This window comes from Castor canadensis, chromosome 3 (assembly GCF_047511655.1).
Source record: "Castor canadensis chromosome 3, mCasCan1.hap1v2, whole genome shotgun sequence".
In the NCBI taxonomy this organism is placed as follows: domain Eukaryota; kingdom Metazoa; phylum Chordata; class Mammalia; order Rodentia; family Castoridae; genus Castor; species Castor canadensis.
Genome location: NC_133388.1, coordinates 134,265,838 through 134,287,182, shown reverse-complemented (window position 1 = coordinate 134,287,182; position 21,345 = coordinate 134,265,838). Strand labels below are relative to the sequence as shown.

At 36.0% G+C, this 21,345-nt stretch overlaps 1 protein-coding gene and 1 pseudogene across 7 annotated transcripts in view; both read right to left on the bottom strand.

Moving 5' to 3' along the window:
• Nucleotides 1-21,345, bottom strand: part of Xkr9 (XK related 9) — a 50,107-nt gene that overhangs the window by 14,707 nt on the left and 14,055 nt on the right. The gene's annotated exons all lie outside the window — the stretch shown is intronic.
• On the bottom strand, nucleotides 8,202-8,302 carry LOC141422057 (U6 spliceosomal RNA; annotated as a pseudogene).

Here is a 21,345-nt window from a genome sequence, read left to right as displayed (position 1 = left end):
AGATTGAGGAGCATTGCTGTTAGCTTTTTAAAGGCCCAGTAGAATTCAACAACGAATCTGTCTGATCCTGAGTTTTTGTTGGGAGAATCTTTATTACTGTTTCAGTCACACTGCTTATTATAGATCTGTTTAAGTTATTTACATACTCTTTGTTCAAGTTTACTAGGTCATATGTGTCTGTAAGTTTGTCCACTTCTACATTTTCCAATTATTGGAATACAATTTTTTAAAATATTCCTGAGTGATCCTCTCTATTTCACTGGTATCTGTTGCAATTGTCCCTTTTTATCCCCAATTTGATTATTCAGATCTTCTTCTTCTTTCTTTCAGTTAGTTTGGCTAACAGTTTATTGATCTTGTTAACTTTTTTTTTTGATGGAGGTGATAGTGTTTTACATTTGCTAAGTAGGCATTCTACCCTTTGAGCAATGCCTCCAGCCTGATCATTTTAATCTTTCCAAAGAACCAGCTACTTATTTCATTGATTATTTATATTGTTCTTTTAGTCTCTGTTTCATTGATTTCTGCCCTAATCTTCATTATTTCTTTCTATCTACTAATTTTGGGTTTCACCTGTTCTTGTTTCTTGAAGACCCTGAAGTACATTAGGTTGAGATCACTCTGCTTTTTTAATGTAGGTATTCATAACTTTAAACTTCCCTCTAAGAACTGCCTTTATTGTATTCCATAAGTTCTGGTATGTTGTGTTTTCATTTTCATTTAATTCTAAAATTTTTTTATATTCTCTGATTTCTTCAATAATCCACTCATCATTCAAAAGTACATTGTTCAGTTTCCATGTGTTTCTGTAGTTTTTCTTGTTATTAATCTCTTATTTCCATTATGATCTTATAAGATATAAAACATTGTTGCAATTTTCTTGTATTTGCTGAGACTTGCATTATGGCCTAAAATGTAATCTATTTTGTATACCATTCCATTAGCTACTAAGAATAATTCCATCCACAACAGTTACATGGAATACTCTGTAGATGTCTAAGTCCACTTGCTCTATGAATAGTTTAACTCTGAAATTTCTTTGCTGACTTTCTTTGGGTATGGTTGATTATTTATTGACAAGAGTAGGGTATTGAAGTCATACACTATTGTTTTATCAATCCCTTTATGTCATACTGTCTTATGAAGTTGGGTGTATCAAGTTTTGGTGCATATTAATTTACAATTGTTATATATTCTGGATGGATTGTTCCTTTTACTAATATATAGTGATCCTCTTTATCTCTTCTAAATTTGGCTGAAATCTATTTTGTCTGATATGAGTATATCTACTCCTGTTGCTTTTAGCTTTCACTTGCTTGGTATATTGTTTTCACTTTCACCCTGTGCGTGTCATTGCCAGTGAGGTATGGCTCTTGTAGACAACAAACAGTTGGATCTTGTTTACTGATTGAATCAATACGTGTCTTTTAATTGGAAAGGTGTTTCCTGATTTCTGTAATTTTTTTTTTGTTTTTTATCCTGCATGACTCTATTACTGTTTGTTCTTTTCTTTTTGCCTTTATTCATTTTTGGAGATTGCTAGTTTATTGAACTGAACAAAAGTGATTCTTTCCTAATGTTTACATGTTCATCTTTTCACTCATGAAATTTATTTTTTCCTAAACTCTCATGTTTGTGACTTTCTTCATTCTCCATATGAAAGTATCTTCTGCAACGCTGCCTTAATAATCATGAGTTGCTTTAGTTTGTGCTTATCTTAGAAGGTCTTTATTTCTCTTTCCATTTTTAAAGCATCATTTAGCTGGGCACAGTGTTCTTGGTTGGCAGTTATTTTATTCTCAGGAATTGAAATATGCCATTACATTTTTCCTGACTTTTAGGCTATCTACTGAAGTATCTGGTATCATTCTGATGTTTCTACCTTGTAGGTTAGCATTATTCTCTTGCACCATTCAATGTCCTTTCTTTTTTCTCTAGACTTCACATTTTAAGTATAGGATGATGTGCAGTCTTTCTTTTTGATCCAGTTTACTTGGGGTTCTATATGCCTCCTGCACTTAGATGTCCATATCTTTCCCAAAACCTAGGAATCTCTTTGCTATACTTTCATTGAATAGCTTTCTTATGCCTTTAGTTTGCATCTCAATTCCATAGATTCTTAGGTATGGTCTCTTAATTGTGTCCCAGAGTTCTTGAAAGTTGTGTTCATGTATGTTTATTTTTCTTTTTTGCTATCTGAATGTAGTATTTCCTTGACCTTGTCTTCAAGCCCTGATAGTCTTCCTTCTGTATGGTTTAATCTATTAGCAATGCTTTCCACTTTGTTTACTGGATTTATTGAGTTTTTCATTTCTAACACTTCCATTTGTTGCTTTTTTTTTTCAGAATCTCAACATCCTTGCTGAGCTTCTCATTCATGATGCTGACTTTTTTATCCAGTTCTGGAATTCAGTTTCTTAGTTAATTCATTTGTGTGTTTGAATCCTCTTTCAGGTCATCGTTCATTTCTAGAACTATATTTTTTATTTTATTTTTTTTCCAGTTCTTTTTTTTTCATTTTTCTTTTATTATTCATATGTGCATACAAGGCTTGGTTCATTTCTCCCCCCTGCCCCCACCCCCTCCCTTACCACCCACTCCGCCCCCTCCCTCTCCCCCCCACTCAATACCCAGCAGAAACTATTTTGCCCTTATTTCTAATTTTGTTGTAGAGAGAGTATAAGCAATAATAGGAAGGAACAAGGGTTTTTGCTGGTTGAGATAAGGATAGCTATACAGGGCATTGACTCACATTGATTTCCTGTGCATGGGTGTTACCTTCTAGGTTAATTCTTTTTGATCTAACCTTTTCTCTAGTACCTGTTCCCCTTTTCCTATTGGCCTCAGTTGCTTTAAGGTATCTGCTTTAGTTTCTCTGCGTTAAGGGCAACAAATGCTAGCTAGTTTTTTAGGTGTCTTACCTATCCTCACCCCTCCCTTGTGTGCTCTCACTTTTATCATGTGCTCATAGTCCAATCCCATTGTTGTGTTTGCCCTTGATCTAATGTCCACATATGAGGCAGAACATACGATTTTTGCTTTTTTGAGCCAGGCTAACCTCACTCAGAATGATGTTCTCCAATTCCATCCATTTACCAGCGAATGATAACATTTCGTTCTTCTTCATGGCTGCATAAAATTCCATTGTGTATAGATACCACATTTTCTTAATCCATTCGTCAGTGCTGGGGCATCTTGGCTGTTTCCATAACTTGGCTATTGTGAATAGTGCCGCAATAAACATGGGTGTGCAGGTGCCTCTGGAGTAACAGTCTTTTGGGTATATCCCCAAGAGTGGTATTGCTGGATCAAATGGTAGATCAATGTCCAGCTTTTTAAGTAGCCTCCAAATTTTTTTCCAGAGTGGTTGTACTAGTCTACATTCCCACCAACAGTGTAAGAGGGTTCCTTTTTCCCCGCATCCTCGCCAACACCTGTTGTTGGTGGTGTTGCTGATGATGGCTATGCTAACAGGGGTGAGGTGGAATCTCAGTGTGGTTTTAATTTGCATTTCCTTTATTGCTAGAGATGGTGAGCATTTTTTCATGTATTTTCTGGCCATTTGAATTTCTTCTTTTGAGAAAGTTCTGTTTAGTTCACTTGCCCATTTCTTTATTGGTTCATTAGTTTTGGGAGAATTTAGTTTTTTAAGTTCCCTATATATTCTGGTTATCAGTCCTTTGTCTGATGTATAGTTGGCAAATATTTTCTCCCACTCTGTGGGTGTTCTCTTCAGTTTAGAGACCACTTCTTTTGATGAACAGAAGCTTTCTAGTTTTATGAGGTCCCATTTATCTATGCTATCTCTTAGTTTCTGTGCTGCTGGGGTTTCATTGAGAAAGTTCTTGCCTATACCTACTAACTCCAGAGTATTTCCTACTCTTTCTTGTATCAACTTAAGAGTTTGTGGTCTGATATTAAGATCCTTGATCCATTTTGAGTTAATCTTGGTATAGGGTGATATACATGGGTCTAGTTTCAGTTTTTTGCAGACTGCTAACCAGTTTTCCCAGCAGTTTTTGTTGAAGAGGCTGCTATCTCTCCATCGTATATTTTTAGCTCCTTTGTCAAAGATAAGTTGCTTATAGTTGTGTGGCTTCATATCTGGATCCTCTATTCTGTTCCACTGGTCTTCATGTCTGTTTTTGTGCCAGTACCATGCTGTTTTTATCATTAATGCTTGGTAATATAGTTTGAAGTCAGGTATTGTGATACCTCCTGCATTGTAGAACTATATTTTTTAATTTGCCTGGAATTTCAGCTGTATCAGTATCTCTTGGTTCAAATATTGGGGAATTATGAACTTTTGGAGGGGGCATATTGCCTTATGCTTTCACATTTCTTGTGTTACCACATTGTGATTTGTGTATTAGTTGGGATAAATTTCTCTTTTTATTTATTCACTTACTTATTTTTTTATTGTAGGAGTCTTCTTAGTAGACAGGCTTTTCTTGGGGTCACAATCTCTACTATAACTCAAAAGGGAGAAAGTAGGCAGACTAACAACAATTCAAAGACACAACAGATATTTAAACATAGTGCAAAACAATTGAAAACATCACTTGCACCCTCAATAAAGTTTGAAAGGAAGGGAACTAAAATACTTATAGGATACACTATGAGTTTAAAAATTATTAGCTCTAAAGGTATCAGTGACTAGTTACTAAAAATGAAAAAAGAATGAAAAATGGAAAAATAAGCAAAATGGCAAAGAGAGGAAGAGAATATAGGATGGAAGTATAAGCAAAACTAGAATGACAGTGAGAGAGAACAAGGTAAAATGGATATAGCAAAAGATAAAATGGCCAAAAGACAAAAGTGAAATTTAAAAAAGGAAAAGAGTAAATCCACAACTACCATAATCCACCAACTGCCACTATACAAAATAAGTAAATAATACCATCAATAAAATATATACCAGCCAATATTTCTTCCTTGATGAGGGAAAGGAGGTGGATTTTTACCCCTTTTCAGTTTCCTTTATAGGAGCTTTTTTGTTTGGTTGGTTGGTTTTCCTCTCTGAATTTATAAACATATGGGCAGTAGAGTCTGTTAAAGGGCTGATAAGGACAGGTCAAGGCAGGTCAGGACCTGCCTTCCCTATTGGGTTAAATTCAGGACAGCATTTATCCACCAGCAGGCATGGAATGTAGGGGCTGTCCTCAAATGTTACTGGTAGGTAAACAAACTAACCCCCAGACTGGATGTCTCTGCTGGTGTTGTTTTATCCTGGGAGAAAAGTTCTTGAGCAGTGCTCTTGTATGCCAGTATCTCTCACCATCTAGAGATGACAAAGCAGTCAAGACAACTGTGGGGAAAAGACACAGGCTACCTGCCACACGCAGGTTGCACTGAGCATATCTAGGAGATAGTGGCACAGATGCTATGTAACCCACTTAAGGACAATTAGTTATATAACTATAGCTAGGTATGCATGTAATAACTTGGCAGAATGCCCTTTTATCTGTATCTATATAAAAACCTCTGCACAGAGTCACCTGTGGCCTGGGTAGTAAAGCATGTCAGATCTCCCTAAGGCTCCCCATTTCTTCTTTGGATTGCCCAAATCTTGGTATCAAACTGCATAGAGCAGAGTATTTGACGTACAACAATGTAGTTTGCACTAGCTGGGCAAGACAACGGATGCTAATTGACCCTGGTTGCCTTAACTATTTTCTGTCAGCTCAGACAGTGCAGATGTATACCGCTTCTCTTACTAGAATGCAAAAAGTCTGTGTTGCAGGTCCATATCTTCCACCATTCCAAGAGCCCTCACTTAAAGCTCCATGGCTATTATTTTGATGATGTTTGTCTTAGGCTTTGCAGCTGAGATCCTGCTGGCACTAACTTACAAGTACCTTCTGTTGGTGAATCTGAGGTCAAGTGGTTTCACTTAGGCAGTGAAGAGGGAAGTCTTCAGGATTTGGATATACACAGAAAAGAAAGAAAAAGAATAGGCTTGCCTCCTTTCCTAGCATCTGTCTGCTATGTGGTATGTAGCTCTTTCACCTTGGATTATATTTTTGTAGAAATCCAGCTGGTGCACACCTGTGGATCTTTAGAGGCTTTTTGTCTTGTGCTTATAGCCCCTCTGGTGGGGTTCTCCTCCTTCCCTCACATCTTACTCAGTGCTTTATATAAGAATTCTTTTTTTTTAATAAATCTAAAGTCCAATATTTGCTATTGCCTTCCCTTGCTTTTTGTCACCAATCCTCTTCCCGAGACAAAAATCTGATGATTTTGTTTCAGGTTCATGGAGAAGCAGAAAAGTGCTGTGTGTCTCTAATCCTCTGTATTAAGTCTCATTTTGTTGTTGTTTTGTTTTGTTTTCTTGATGATAGCCATTCTCAAAGGAGTGAGATTGAACCTCAGTGTAGTTTTGATTTGCATTACCCTGATGGTTAAGGATGTTTGAAAAAAATTTTATTTACTGGGAATGTGTACATCTTTTGAGAAGTGTTTGTTCCATTCATTTTCTCATTTATTGACTGGGTTATTTGTTCTTTGATGTTTATCTTTTCAAGTTCTTTATATATTGTGACTATTAATACCCTGTGAGATGAATAGCTGGCAAAGATTTTCTCCCATTCTTTAGGTTGTCTCTTCACTCTGGTATTTGTTTCCTTTGCTATGCAGAAACTTTTTAATTTGATGCAATCCTGTTTGTCAACCCTTACTATCATTTCCTGAGCTAGTGGAGTCTTATTCCAAAAGTCATTGCCTAAGACCTATGTTTTTCTGTAATAGTTTCAGACACTCAGTCTTTGAACCATTTTGAGTTGATTTTGGTACAGGATGAGAGATAGGGATCTAGTTTCAGTCTTCTATGTGAGTATATCCAGTTCTTCCAGCATTGCTTGTTGAAGAGGCTACCTTTTCTCCAATGTGTTTTTGGTCCCTTTGTTAAGAGTCATATGGCTATAGTTGTGTGGGTTTATTTCTGAATCATCTATTCTATTCCATTGCTCTTTATCTGCATTTGTGCCTGTACCACGCATGGCTCTGTAGTACAATTTGAAGTCAGGTATTATAATACCTCCAGCATTGGATTTTGATTTTTGCTCAAGGTTGCTTTGGCACCATGGCATCTTTTGTGCTTCCATATGACTTAGGATTTTTTTTCTAGTTCTGTGAAGAATGTCACTGGAGTTTTAATGAGGAGAGCATTGAATCTACAGCTTTCTTTGCACAATGTGGTCATTTTTGCAATATTAATTCTTCCAATCCATGAACACAGGATATATTTCTACCTTCTAGTATCTTATTCAATTTCTCCCTTCAGTATTTTGTAGTTTTCACTGAGCAACTTTTCACCTTTTTGGTTAGGGTAGGTTTATTCCCAGAGCAGAGGTTTCTGGTGTTACTGTGAATGGAATTATTATCCTGATTTCTTTTCAAGAAGTTTGTTGTTGGTGCACAGAAAAATCTACTGATTTTTGTATGTTGATTTTGTATCTTGATAGTTTGATGAATATATCAGATCTAAAAGTCTTCTGGTGGAGTCTTAGGGTCTTTTAAGAAAAGACTGCAAGTGGGGATTATTTGACTTTTTCCTTTCCTATTTGTAACTGTTTTATTTCTTTGTCTTATTGCTCTGACTAGTAATTCAAACACTATAAATACAAGTGGAGAAAGTGGAGACACTTGTCTCATTCCTAATTTTATAGGAAATAGTTTGTTTTCCTCATTTAGTACAATGTTGGCTGTATGTCATATATGGCCTTCATTGTACTGAGGCATGTTTTTTCTATTCCTAATTTCTTTGGGGCTTCATAAAGGGATGTTGAATTTTGTCAAAGGCTTTTTCTATATCTATCGAGGAGATCATTTGATTTTTGTTCTTGATTCTGTTTATGTGGTATATTACATTTATTGATTTGCATTATTTCAAACTATCCTTGCATCCCTAGAATGAAACCAACTTGCTCATGATATATGATCTTTTTAATGTGTTGCTGAATTCAGTTTGTATGCTTTGATGTTCATCAAATAAATTAGCCCATGGTTTTTCTTTTTTCTGGTGTGCTTATCCAGCTTCAGTATCATGGCAACACTGGCTTCACTGAATGAGTTTGTAGATGTATTTCCTTTTGTATTTAATGGAATAGTTTGAGGAGCATTGGTGTTAGCTTTTCTTTAGACATCTGGTAGAATCTGGCAGTGAGTACATCCAGTCCTGAGCTCTTCTTTGTAAAGAGACTAAAAATATGGAAGACTTCATAAATTTGCACATCATCCTTGCACAGGGGCCAGGTTAATCTTGTCTGTATCTTCTTAGGGTATGCGCTGCCAAAGTAAGCACTATAGGGTTCCTTTAAGTATATTTTGCAGTGCTGGATTAGCAAGCATGAATTCCTTTACTTTTGTTTATCATTGAAGGTTCTCATTTCTCCTTTAATTAGGAAGGATAGTTTTGCCTGGCATAGTGATCTAGGTTGGCAGTTATTTTCTTTCAGGGCTTGAAATACATTATTCCATGCTTCCTTGATTTTAAAGTTCTGTTGAGGAATGTGCTATTATTCTGATGGCTTTCCCTTTGTATGTGACTTGGCACATCTCTCTTGCAGTTTAAATATTCTTTCCTTATTTTATATACTTAATATTTTACCTATAATATGACATGGAGAAGGTCTTCTCTGGTCATGCCTGTTTGCAGTATTGAAAGCCTCCTGTACCTGGACATTCATCAATTCCCTAAGATTTGGGAAATTTTCTGCTATTATTTCATTGACTATGGTTTCAATGCCTTTAGTTTGTACCTCTTCTTCTTCTTCTCTGCTAAAGAATTATAAGCTTGATCTTTTAATGATGTCTCAGAGATCTTATATGTTCTGGTCATTATTTTTTTATTCCTGTATGAATGTTCTAATTCATCTACCTAGTCTTCAAGCCCTGATATTCTGTCTTCTGCTTGGTCCAGTCTATTGGTGAGGCTTTCAACTGAGGTTTTCACTTGGTTCATTGAACTCTTCCTCTCCAAAATTTTTGTTTTAATTTTTCAGAATCCCTCTTTATTAAATTGTACTTTCATATCCTGCCTTATGCTTCTTACTTCATTGAGTTATTTATTTATATCCTCTTTCAGTTCATATAGCTATTTCTATGCCCTTGGAGTTCACCATCATTTTTCTAATCATTCTTTTGAATCGAATTCTATCTGGTATTTCACTGCTTCATCCCTATTCTTTCTTTTGAAGTATTCATCAGTGTTTGAGTTGAACTAGGTTATGTCAGTGCTGATGTACACTTTCTCACAACTAGGTTTGTTCTGTATCTAAACACCCACAAAATGTGCTCAAGAAACTGGCCAAATCCTCAGCACCACTCAGAAAAAATAAAATACAATGGAAACATAAACAAATCAGCTATGGGAATATGGCAATAACAAATTAACACCACAACTCCAGTAATTTTAGAGGCGAAAGGTGCAAAAATAATACTGTGATAATACTGTTAAGATATTAGTTAATAAGATATGAAAACATAATACAAAAATAATACTAAAGAATAATACTAAAATGGGAAAAAAGAGAAGAAAGAGGAAAAATAAGTATAAGGGGCAATGAGAAAAAAGAAGAGAGAGAAATGATCCAATTAAAGATTAAAACAAAAAATGAAAATATCTCAAGAGGAAAAAATGAGAAAGGAGAAACAAAAGAGATTAATAACCTAATTGAAGAAAAAAGAAAAAGGAGGAAGGAGACAGAAGAAGAAAAGATTAAAAATTACACATTAAAAGCTAGGCATGGTACAGACCACCTGAAATCTCAGCACTTGAGAGACTGAGTCAGGAGTACTTTAAATCTGAGGCCAGTATGTGCTCCACAATGACAGCCTGTCTTCAAAAATGAAACAAGACAAAGAAATGTGATGTTAGAAGGAGAAGAAAGGTAAGGGAAAGAAAAAACTAATTTTAAAGCAAAATTAAAATTTGTATGTAACTATTCAAACTGATCAGCTGACCCAAAAACTCTCAATAGAAAAACAAACAAAAATACAACACCAAAAAGGAAGACGAGAGAGAGAGAAAGAGAGATGGAAGGGTAGGTTCACTATCTTTCAAGGAGGTCAAATGTGCAGGCAGAAGTGAAAGTTCTCAAGATCTCTGCCAACTGGATCATCCTTCTGTGACCACTTTGGCTATGTGCCATTTGGTGAGAGCAGAGGCTGGGTGCTGCTTGGCTTTTTCTTCTTGTTTTTGGTGCTTGCATAGTAACCAAAGGAAGTGGTGTGTGGGTAGAGCCAGTCATACTCTTGGTTGTCACAGTAATCAGAACAGGGTGAAGTGGAATATAAGATTTCTGCTAATCTGAGTAAAGAAGAACTGTTTGGCACGAGCACCTTCTGATGTCTACATGTGAGGTAGGAAAACACTATAGGGTTGTAGCAATCTGCACTGAAGAGTGGGCAGCAGCCTAATAAGCACATGCTCCACCCTTCAGAACTCCAGACTTCTATAATTTAGTTCCTGCAAGTAATCACTTGCAATTACTCATTCCCCTCTTTTTTTATTTATTATCATATTATTGTTGTACTAGACATTTACAAAAGTACTTACAATATATCTTAGTTAAATTCACCCCTTCCATCATTGTCCTTTATCCCTCCTCCCCCCATTCTTGGAATAGTTTCAACAGGTCTCATTTTTTCATTTTCATACATGAATACACAGTATTTCCACCATATTCACCTTCCTTCTGTATATCCTTCCCCCCCCCCCCCTTTGGGAGCTCTTGCAGCAAGTTTCCTAAATTGACATACCCAAAGAAAGCAACCTCTGCTCCCTTTTGTGTCTTAGATTGGCTTCCAGCAACATGAAGCTCTCAGTAGCTCTGATTCAGTCTTTCCCCTATAGCCAGACTAGCTCTCTATACCAATACTCACTGAAACTGCCAGCATTTGACCCTTGCTGTGGGTTCCAGAGGTGGGAAACTACAGAGATCTTTGATTCCAAAAGTCACAAGTTCAGACAGTACCCTTTCCATCAGTGCCACTACAATGCAGCCAAATGCCAGAAAGGAGAGGGAGCTTTTCCAGTGTCACTATGCTATACAGGTTCCAGGTCACCTGTCTGGTTAGATGGTACTTCTGTATAGTGAGAGATCTGTGTTGTGTTTTCTGAGTCTTTTGTTCTTTCTTTCACCTCCACCTCCTCTCTCTCTGCCTGAATATCATTTTTAATCAACAGAACATTGTTTCAGTTTTATGGGACAAATGGTGAATAAGCCAAAGGGGGGAAGAAAAAGAGAACACTTATTTGGTATAATTTATATTCTAGTATTATTTTTAGATTAAAAAGGTATTGACTTCTAGTAATGAATTACCTCTTACCAGGCAAACTTTCCTACTGTAACAATGTTAAATTCTAGACAAAATATTTTTAAAAGACACAGAAGAGCAACCAAAAGTAGGAAGAAACTTGAGGGGATTCACCCTTGAAAGAAGGGAACTACATAACATGAGATACACATTTACTACCTTTTCCTCTGAAAGCACCCCACGGTCTAAGGAGCACAAAAAGATTCAGCTTAAGCAGTAAACTCTAATCTTATTGACCCGAAGAGTCAGAGGACTGCGTTTTACTCTACCAGAGAGGTTAGAAATTAAGAAGGACCAACAGAAATGGGGCAAGATGGCAAATTAGAAGCATCCACCATTTTCATTCCATGAATGAGAAGAGTCTGGTAACATAAGAGAAACTAGATTCTGAAGAAAGAAAGACAGGAAGAGCACCAAGACCCATCAAAGAGGTAGCAGAAAACCACAGAGAAACCCAACCAAAAGAAAAAAATCAGTGTGGCTTCCCAGGAGAGGGAGAGGAAGCTAAAGACTCCATTTCAAGGTAAAACAGATGGCGTGGGTGACAGACCAACAATTGTACCTGCAAGATAAGTCCCCATATTCTAGTCTTGGTGAAGAAATTCAGTCACTCCCTTTATCTTAGAGGGTGACAGCAAGGCATACCATCTTGAGACGGAGCCTATTGTTTGAGACTAAGGGGAGCCTGAAAACAAGGAACACTCATGGCTCAGGGAATCTTAGGACACAGTGCAATAGACTCTAGGTGGGAGACATTTACAAGAACTCCTCAAGGAGAAAGTACCTCAACATGATAAAAGCTATATATGACAAACCTACAGCCAGCATTATACTTAACGGAGAAAAACTGAAACGATTCCCTCTAAAATCAGGAACCAGACAAGGATGCCCACTATCTCCACTCCTATTCAACATAGGACTGGAATTCCTAGCCAGAGCAATTAGGCAAGAAGAAGGACAAAAGGAATGCAAATATGTAAAGAAACTGTCAAAATATCCCTATTTGCAGACGACATGATCCTATACCTTAAAGACCCAAAAAACTCTACTCAGAAGCTTCTACACATCATCAATAGCTACAGCAAGATAGCAGGATAGAAAATCAACATAGAAAAATCATTAGCATTTCTATACACTAACAATGAGCAAACTGAAAAAGAATGTATGAAAACAATTCCATTTACAATAGCCTCAAAAAAAATCAAATACCTAGGTGTAAACCTAACAAAAGATGTGAATGACCTCTACAAGGAAAACTATACACTTCTGAAGAAAGAGATTGAGGAAGACTATAGAAAGTGGAGAGATCTCCCATGCTCATGGATTGGTAGAATCGACATAGTAAAAATGTCGATACTCCCAAAAGTAATCTACATGTTTAATGCAATTCCCATCAAAATTCCAATGACATTCATTAAAGAGATTGAAAAATCTGCCGTGAAATTTATATGGAAACACAGGAAGCCACGAATAGCCAAGGCAATACTCAGTCAAAAGAACAATGCAGGAGGTATCACAATACCTGACTTCAAACTATATTACCAAGCATTAACGATAAAAACAGCATGGTACTGGCACAAAAACAGACATGAAGACCAGTGGAACAGAATAGAGGACTCAGATATGAAGCCATACAACTATAACCAACTTGTCTTTGACAAAGGAGCTAAAAATATACAATGGAGAAATAGCAGCCTCTTCAACAAAAACTGCTGGGAAAACTGGTTAGCAGTCTGCAAAAAACTGAAACTAGATACATGTATATCACCCTATACCAAGATTAACTCAAAATGGATCAAGGATCTTAATATCAGACCACAAACTCTAAAGTTGATACAGGAAAGAGTAGGAAATACTCTCAAGTTAGTAGATATAGGTAAGAACTTTCTCAATGAAACCCCAGCAGCACAGAAACTAAGAGATAGCATAGATAAATGGGACCTCATAAAACTAAAAAGCTTCTGTTCATCAAAAGAAATGGTCTCTAAACTGAAAAGAACACCCACAGAGTGGGAGAAAATATTTGCCAGCTATACATCAGACAAAGGACTGATAACCAGAATATATAGGGAACTTAAAAAACTAAATTCTCCCAAAACTAATGAACCAATAAAGAAATGGGCAAGTGAACTAAACAGAACTTTCTCAAAAGAAGAAATTCAAATGGCCAAAAAACACATGAAAAAATGCTCACCATCTCTAGCAATAAAGGAAATGCAAATTAAAACCACACTAAGATTCCACCTCACCTCTTTTAGAATAGCCATCATTAGCAACACCACCAACAACAGATGTTGGCGAAGATGCGGGGAAAAAGGAACCCTCTTACACTGTTGGTGGGAATGTAAACTAGTACTTAAAAAGCTAAACACTGATCTACCATTTGATCCAGCAATACCACTCTTGGGGATATACCCAAAAGAATGTGACACAGGTTACTCCAGAGGCACCTGCACACCCATGTTTATTGCGGCACTATTCACAATAGCCAAGTTATGGGAACAGCCAAGATGCCCCAGCACTGACGAATGGATTAAGAAAATGTGGTATCTATACACAATGGAATTTTATGCAGCCATGAAGAAGAATGAAATGTTATCATTCGCTGGTAAATGGATGGAATTGGAGAACATCCTTCTGAGTGAGGTTAGCCTGCCCCAAAAGACCAAAAATCGCATGTTCTCCCTCATATGTGGACATTAGATCAAGGGCAAACACAACAAGGGGAGTGGTCTTTGAGCACATGATAAAAGTGAGAGCACACAAGGGAGGGGTGAGGATAGGTAAGACACCTAAAAAATTAGTTAGCATTTGTTGCCCTTAACGCAGAGAAACTAAAGCAGATACCTTAAAAGCAACTGAGGCCAATAGGAAAAGGGGACCAGGAACTAGAGAAAAGGTGAGATCAAAAAGAATTAACCTAGAAGGTAACACCCATGCACAGGAAATCAATGTGAGTCAATGCCCTGTATAGCTATCCTTATCTCAACCAGCAAAAACCCTTGTTCCTTCCTATTATTGCTTATACTCTCTCTACAACAAAATTAGAAATAAGGGCAAAATAGTTTCTGCTGGGTATTGAGGGGGTAGGGGGCAGAGGGAGGGGGCGGAGTGGGTGGTAAGGGAGGGGGTGGGGGCATGGGGGAGGAATGACTCAAGCCTTGTATGCACATATGAATAATAAAAAAAAAAGAAAAAAAAAGAAACCGCTTACCTCATAATGTTTACAACACAGTAAACAATTACTTGCCATACAAATGAACAAATACAAATAACAAACAGTTCATAAAAACTATCAGTTAATAAAAACATAACTATAAGTGACCAGATATTGAAATAAGCTAATAAAAACTTTATAATAAATGTTACAGAATCTATAGGAAAAATTATGTAATGGGTGAAAAAACTGCAAATTTTGGAGAGATATGAAAGCTATGATAAAGGAACAAATGGAAATTTTAGGAAAATACCATATAGAAACTGGGCATGGTAGGGCACATCTGTAATTCCAGCTTCTCAGGAGGCACATATTGGAAGGATCATGTTTTGAGGCCAGCCTAGGCAAAAAGTTAGCAAGACCTTCATCTCAACAAACAAGTTGGGCATAGTGGTACATATCTGTAACCCCAGTTACACAGGAGGCATAAGTAGGAAGATAATGGTTTGAGGCTAGCCCAGGCAAAAAGCTTAAGACCCTATCTTTTTTTTTTTTTATTCATATGTGCATACAAGGCTTGGGTCATTTCTCCCCCCTGCCCCCACCCCCACCCTTGCCACCCACTCCACCCCCTCCCTCTCCCCCCTACCCCCTCAATACCCAGCAGAAACTATTTTGCCCTTATCTCTAATTTTGTTGAAGAGAGAGTATAAGCAATAATAGGAAGGAACAAGGGATTTGCTGGTTGAGGTAAGGATAGCTATACAGGGCATTGACTCACATTGATTTCCTGTGCATGTGTGTTACCTTCTAGGTTAATTCTTTTTGATCTAACCTTTTCTCTAGTTCCTGGTCCCCTTTTCCTATTGGCCTCAGTTGCTTTTAAGGTATCTGCTTTAGTTTCTCTGCGTTAAGGGCAACAAATGCTAGCTAATTTTTTAGGTGTTAAGACCCTATCTTAAAAATAACTGAAGTCAAAAAAAAGGACTGGGGATGTAGCTGAAGTGGTAAATCACTGGCCTAGCAAGCATGAGACCTTGAATTCAAACCCCAGTACAGCCAAAGAATTTAAAAAAGCCTATATAAAATCAAAAACTCATCAGATGGACTTACTAGCAAATTGACCACAACAAAAAAAAGGATCATTGAACTTTAAGGTAGGTGTTGTCAATTGAATATCTATATTTCCCCAACATCACAGACCAAAGCCTAATATGATGGCATGTGGTGGGGGGAGAGATAACTATAGATGAATGGGCCCCAATAAATGAGGCCTTAGAGAGTACCTTTCCCTCCTACTATATGAGGATATAATTAGGAGATAACATCTAAGAACCGGAAAGTAGTCCTTCACTAGACAGTGAATCTGTCAGTACTTTGATTTTGGACTTCCTACCCTTTAAAACTTCGAGAAATGAGCTTCTATTGTTTAAACATCATCCAGTCCATGATATTTTGCATAGCAGCCTCACAGAATAAGACAACAGGTCAATAGAAATTATCAAACTAGATTGCAAAGAAAAAACAGGAAAAAATGAACAGAAATTCAATAAAATCTGTATAATTGAAGTCCCAGAGAATGGAGCATGAAAAAAGTACTTGACAATATACTGGCTAAAAACATATTTTCCACATTTGGTCTAAAACATAAACAGACCCACAAATTCAATTAATCCAAGTAGAAACAATGCAAACAAGTGCAACATTAGTGTATCATTCTTAAATTGTTGAAAAATCTAAAACACAGAGAGAAAGATATTCTACATAAAGGAACAATAAAAAATATTGGCTGGCTTCTTGTTACAAGTAACATAAGCCAGAAGAAAACTTTATCCGTTATTACATTAAATGTAAATGGACTAAACATCCCAATTAAAAGAGTCTGTCATTGGATAAAAAGCATGATATAACTTTATGTGCTTAGCAAAAGATTCTTTAAATATAAGACACAGTTTGAAAGGAAATCACACAAAAAAGTTGATGTGGCTATATTAATATCCCAAATAAAAGACTTTAAATCAAGGAACATTACTAGAGATAAGGATGGTCATGTCAAAAGGATATAACAATCAATTCATTATGAAGACACTACATTCCACAATCTGTATACCTCTAAGATACATCCAGCAAAAAATATCAAAAGTAAAGAGAAGTCTAGTATGGTGTCACATGCCTGTAAAGTAAGTAAGTAAGTACTCAGGAAAGTAAGGGAGGATTGCCAGCCTGGACAACTTAGGGAGACCCTATTTCAAAATGTTTTTTAAAAGGGATGGTGATATAACTCAAGAGCAGAATGCACACCTAGCATGTATAAGGTCATAAATTCAAATTCCAGTGTGTAAAATGGAAAAAAAAATCCAAAGACTTGAAGATTTTAATACCTTTCTGTCAGTACTTGAATGGAAAAATAGACCTAAAAATCAGGAAATAGATAGAAGATTTAGATAACACTATCAGCCAAATTGATCTAAGTGATATTTATAGAATACTATCTTAACAATTGAAAATTACAAATTATTTTCAAATTCATTAAGGATGGGCCTTTAAAATAAGTCTTAATGAATGTAAAAGGACTATAATCACACAAAATATGTTCACATAATGACATTACAAGAAATCAACAATAAAATATCTAGAAATTCCCCCAAATATTTAAAGATTAAGGTAAACAGTCCAAATCTGAAATTTTAAACCCTATGAAATTTCAACAAGTCTAGATGTCCTCTAAGGAGTTTTAAACTTAAAACTAGACTATGAAAGATGGTTCAACTACCCAATGCCATTTTAGAAACTGTACACAAGGACCCTACAATCTGTGGGAAAAGAGAGGCTCAGCTCCTGTTGTGTACTCTTTTATACAATTTGAACATTATTACATATTTTTAAGGAGCAAAAGCAATTTCAATATTTTAAGTAATTCAAATGCATTCCATATGCCCATCAAAAGAAAAATATCCTTTGGCAAAGAGAGGTGTTAATCACAAATCATACATAAAATAGAAATACAAAAATATTAACTAATTTACATCCTGAAAAATGGAACACTTGACTCCAATGATCCCTGAGCAGTAACAGCATACTTAGTAGCAACAGACGCACAATATATAACCATCTCAGTACATAAAGTACTTTATCATTCTCTGTAATAGCTATGCAGCTTGCCATTGCATAAATTGACTAGAAGAGGAAAGCAAGCAACAGTCACTATATGCCTAGGCACATATCCCTAGACTAGAAGTTCTCACAGCACGAGGCTTTCATCTCTCACAAGCTACAAATATTTTTCCCTATTAATGTTGGTTTTCCTTTGACTTTGCTTTTATTCTGGGTTTTTTTAGGGGGAGGGCTTGTTTTGTTTGTTGACATGCACTTAGTTTATAGTCAGATCTACCTTTTTTATAGCTTCAGGATTTTGAATCATACTTAGAAAGGCTTTCCCCATACCAAAGTTATAAAGGAATTCTCCCATGTTTTCTTACAGTACTTATATGTTTTTTATATTAAAATGTTGATTAACTTGAAATATTTCTAGTTATCTGGTATCCTCCCTAGAAATATAGCCTATAATGTACTATCTTAAGTGATCCTAATTCTAAAATTAATCAAATCCTTTACTGTTCTCACCCTGGATATAGTGACTGTTGCTTCTTATTCTATTCCAGTCAATTTCTAAAATATGTGGTCTTGTCTAAACTCTTTTCTTTTCCCTGAAGTTTGCATTTGTGGGAATAAAAGTGCTACTCAGACTTTCCTTGAGCTAGAAGGAATTAGATGCTGTATTTAGTCACATCAAAGGCTATGGGAGGCTGAAGACATAAAATGCAACATTTTAAAAGACACCTAATGTACACCTCTGTGTTTATATCAATATACTTCTGATGATTCCCTCCATTACAGAAGAGTCTAAACTCTTTCCAGATCACGCGCCATGGTAAGGCATGGCCTAATGAGTGAATAAACTGTTGTACGTCCAGACGATGGAATTCAGCATTTGAAAGAAATGAGCCAGTGAGGTGGAAGAAATGTGGAAGAATTTTAAATGCATATTACTAAGTAAAAGAAGCCAATCTGAAGGGAAACATTCTACATGATTCCAACTTTTATGACATTCTGTGAAAGCAAACTAATAAAACAGAAGGAAAAATCAGTGGTTGGCAGTGGTTAGCAAGGAGTTAAATGGAGCCCAGGGAATTTTAAGCCAGTAAAATTATTCTGTCTGATACTACATTAGTAGATACATGTCATACATTTGTCAAAACTCATAGAATGTACAACATATTGAGTGAATCCTAGTATAAACCAGGAATTTTGAGTGATGACAACATGTCAGTTAAGTTCATCTATTATAATAGATGTATCAGTCTGGTGCAGGACACAGACAGTGAGGAACCCTGTACAGTGAGTGGATGGCAGGGGGAGCAGGGAGTATATGAGAACTCTGTTCTTTCTGTTCAATTTTGCTGTAAATATAAAACTACTCTAAAATAAAGTCTATTTTAAAAGAAAAAAATAGTACAGGATTTCAAGATATATTATAAAGCTAAAGTAATCAAGATGGTATGATTTCTTTGCAAATGAGAGGATTATCTATGTAAAGAAGCATCATAAATACATCACAAAAATTTACCAGAATAAATGTCCTTAACAAAGTCTTAGAATAGAACTCTCAATACAAAAATGAACTGATTCTATATACCAGCAATAAATATTAGAAACTGAAATTAAAAATAAATGGATTTCTAATAGCTTCCCAAAATGAAATATTTAGGAATAATTATTACAAAATATGTATAAGACTTTTACACAGAAAACTAGAAAGCAATGCTAAGAGAAATTACAATCTAAAGAAATGGAGAGAAAATACTGTAGATTAGGAAGAATAAATAACTTTTAAGATTTCATTTAGAATTTTACGTTTTAATGTATAGAAAACTGTACCTCCATAAAATTCATTTGTTAAAAAACTGACTGAAATTGAAATATCACTGACACAGACTTCTCTTGAACAGATTTGTATCCCAGGTCTGTATCACCTATGTAGTTCAGGGAACTTTAAGCCACAAAGCTAAGTGTAGAATCTATCTTTTTGTTTTGTTTTGTTTTGTTTTGTTTGTAATACTGGGGATTAAAACCAGTATTGCCTCATGCATGCTAGGCAAACACTCAAGCACTGAACTACATCCCCAGCTCCAGATTCCACCTTATAGACCCTCCAGGCTTTTGTAGAAACAAACCTGAAGTTTTTAGGGGGGCTTGAGGAAGGCCCCACACACAAAATTTTCAAGTGCAATGACCAGAACATGATTACTGATGTCATGCCTACCAAACAACAAGGCAATACGACCACCCAATGGAAAGCACAGCTGCTAGTAACAAACATGAAGAGGCTTCTGATATTGGAATTATAAATAAACAACCATACTTACTGTGTTTAAAGATATAGTTGACAAATATGAAGATATCTGCAAGTGAACAGAAACTACAAAGACATGGCAAACTTGAAAATAACCACTTGCAACTTCTAAAAAGTCAGTGGTTACATGTAATAACATCATGACCACAGCAAAAGAAAACACTTGTGAAATTTTTTAAAGTCATGAAAATTATGTAAACTGTACCATAAAGAATTTAAAAAAATAATAATTTCAAACTTAACATGTAAGAGTCCTTTTAGATACAGAGAGAGGGTCTAATTTAAATTTGACTGGAGTCCCAGGAGGAAAGAGACAGAAATGTGGTAAAGAAAATGTCAGAAAAGATAATAGCTGTGAATTGTGTAGAGCTGGTGGAACATAATATCCATAAAACCAAGAGGTCCAGCAAAGCCCAAGTAAGAGAACTAAAAAGAAATCTACACCTAAACATTAAAGTGGTTTAGGTGGTTTGGATAAAGAACTAGAAGAGAGGTAAAAGATAAAATAATTTCAAAAGAGCAGCACTAAGACTGAAATCTAACTCCTCCAGAACAATGCAAACAACAAGAGAATATAATATGCAGACAGAAAATAACCATCTGTCTAGAATTCTATAGCTACTCTAGAATTTTTAAGCAACTAAAAATTGATAGACGAGATCACCAACAGAACCTCCACAGATAGAATTTTAAAAGATGGACCTCAGAAAGGCATTCTAAGTCAGATCTGAGATTTAAGAAAAAATTTTAAAATACTATAATAAATGTAAACAAAATTTAATAAAATTCAACTATACAAAGCAGAAATTATAATGCAGCAACAATATCACCCAGTAAGATCTAAAATAGGAATTAAAATACCAGCAACATTAATAAGTAAGTGGGAAATATGGTAAATGGAATTCAGGTGTTTTGAGATCTTTAGGTTATCAATGTTAACACTAAAGGTTTTGTTTTATTTTGCATATTGTGGACTACACTGCCAGGGAGGATGTAGTATACTGGAGCAGCATAATGCTCTTGCCAAAACAACTACAGAAGCTAGAAATGGAGATGTTTCTATAGATGCTTGTTGCCTGGGGTTAAGTGCAGATTCTGTTGCTCAAGACAAGAGAATGAAAATAGAATTTTGCTCAGGCAAAAGGCTATTGTTAGGAAACAGAGAAACTACCACAGGTTTTAGAGATCTTGCAGAACTCCAGGGCCTCAGTTTCAGTCAGTTTTTTCCCTAAGACATTTTCCAAATATTGAAACTGTATCATGGAGGCAAAAGTAAGCAGAAAATTTCTTAAAAGCAAAGTGTCTAGTAGTCCTGTAGAACAAGGAAATAAAGACTAGTGTTCAGGATCTGTGGGGTGAAAATAACCAGGCTCTCAGTGCCCAGAGGCTGCACCCTAGTAACACAGGTAAATCAAAATTAGAGCACCCTTACGCTAATGCTGAGCAAAGAAAAAGG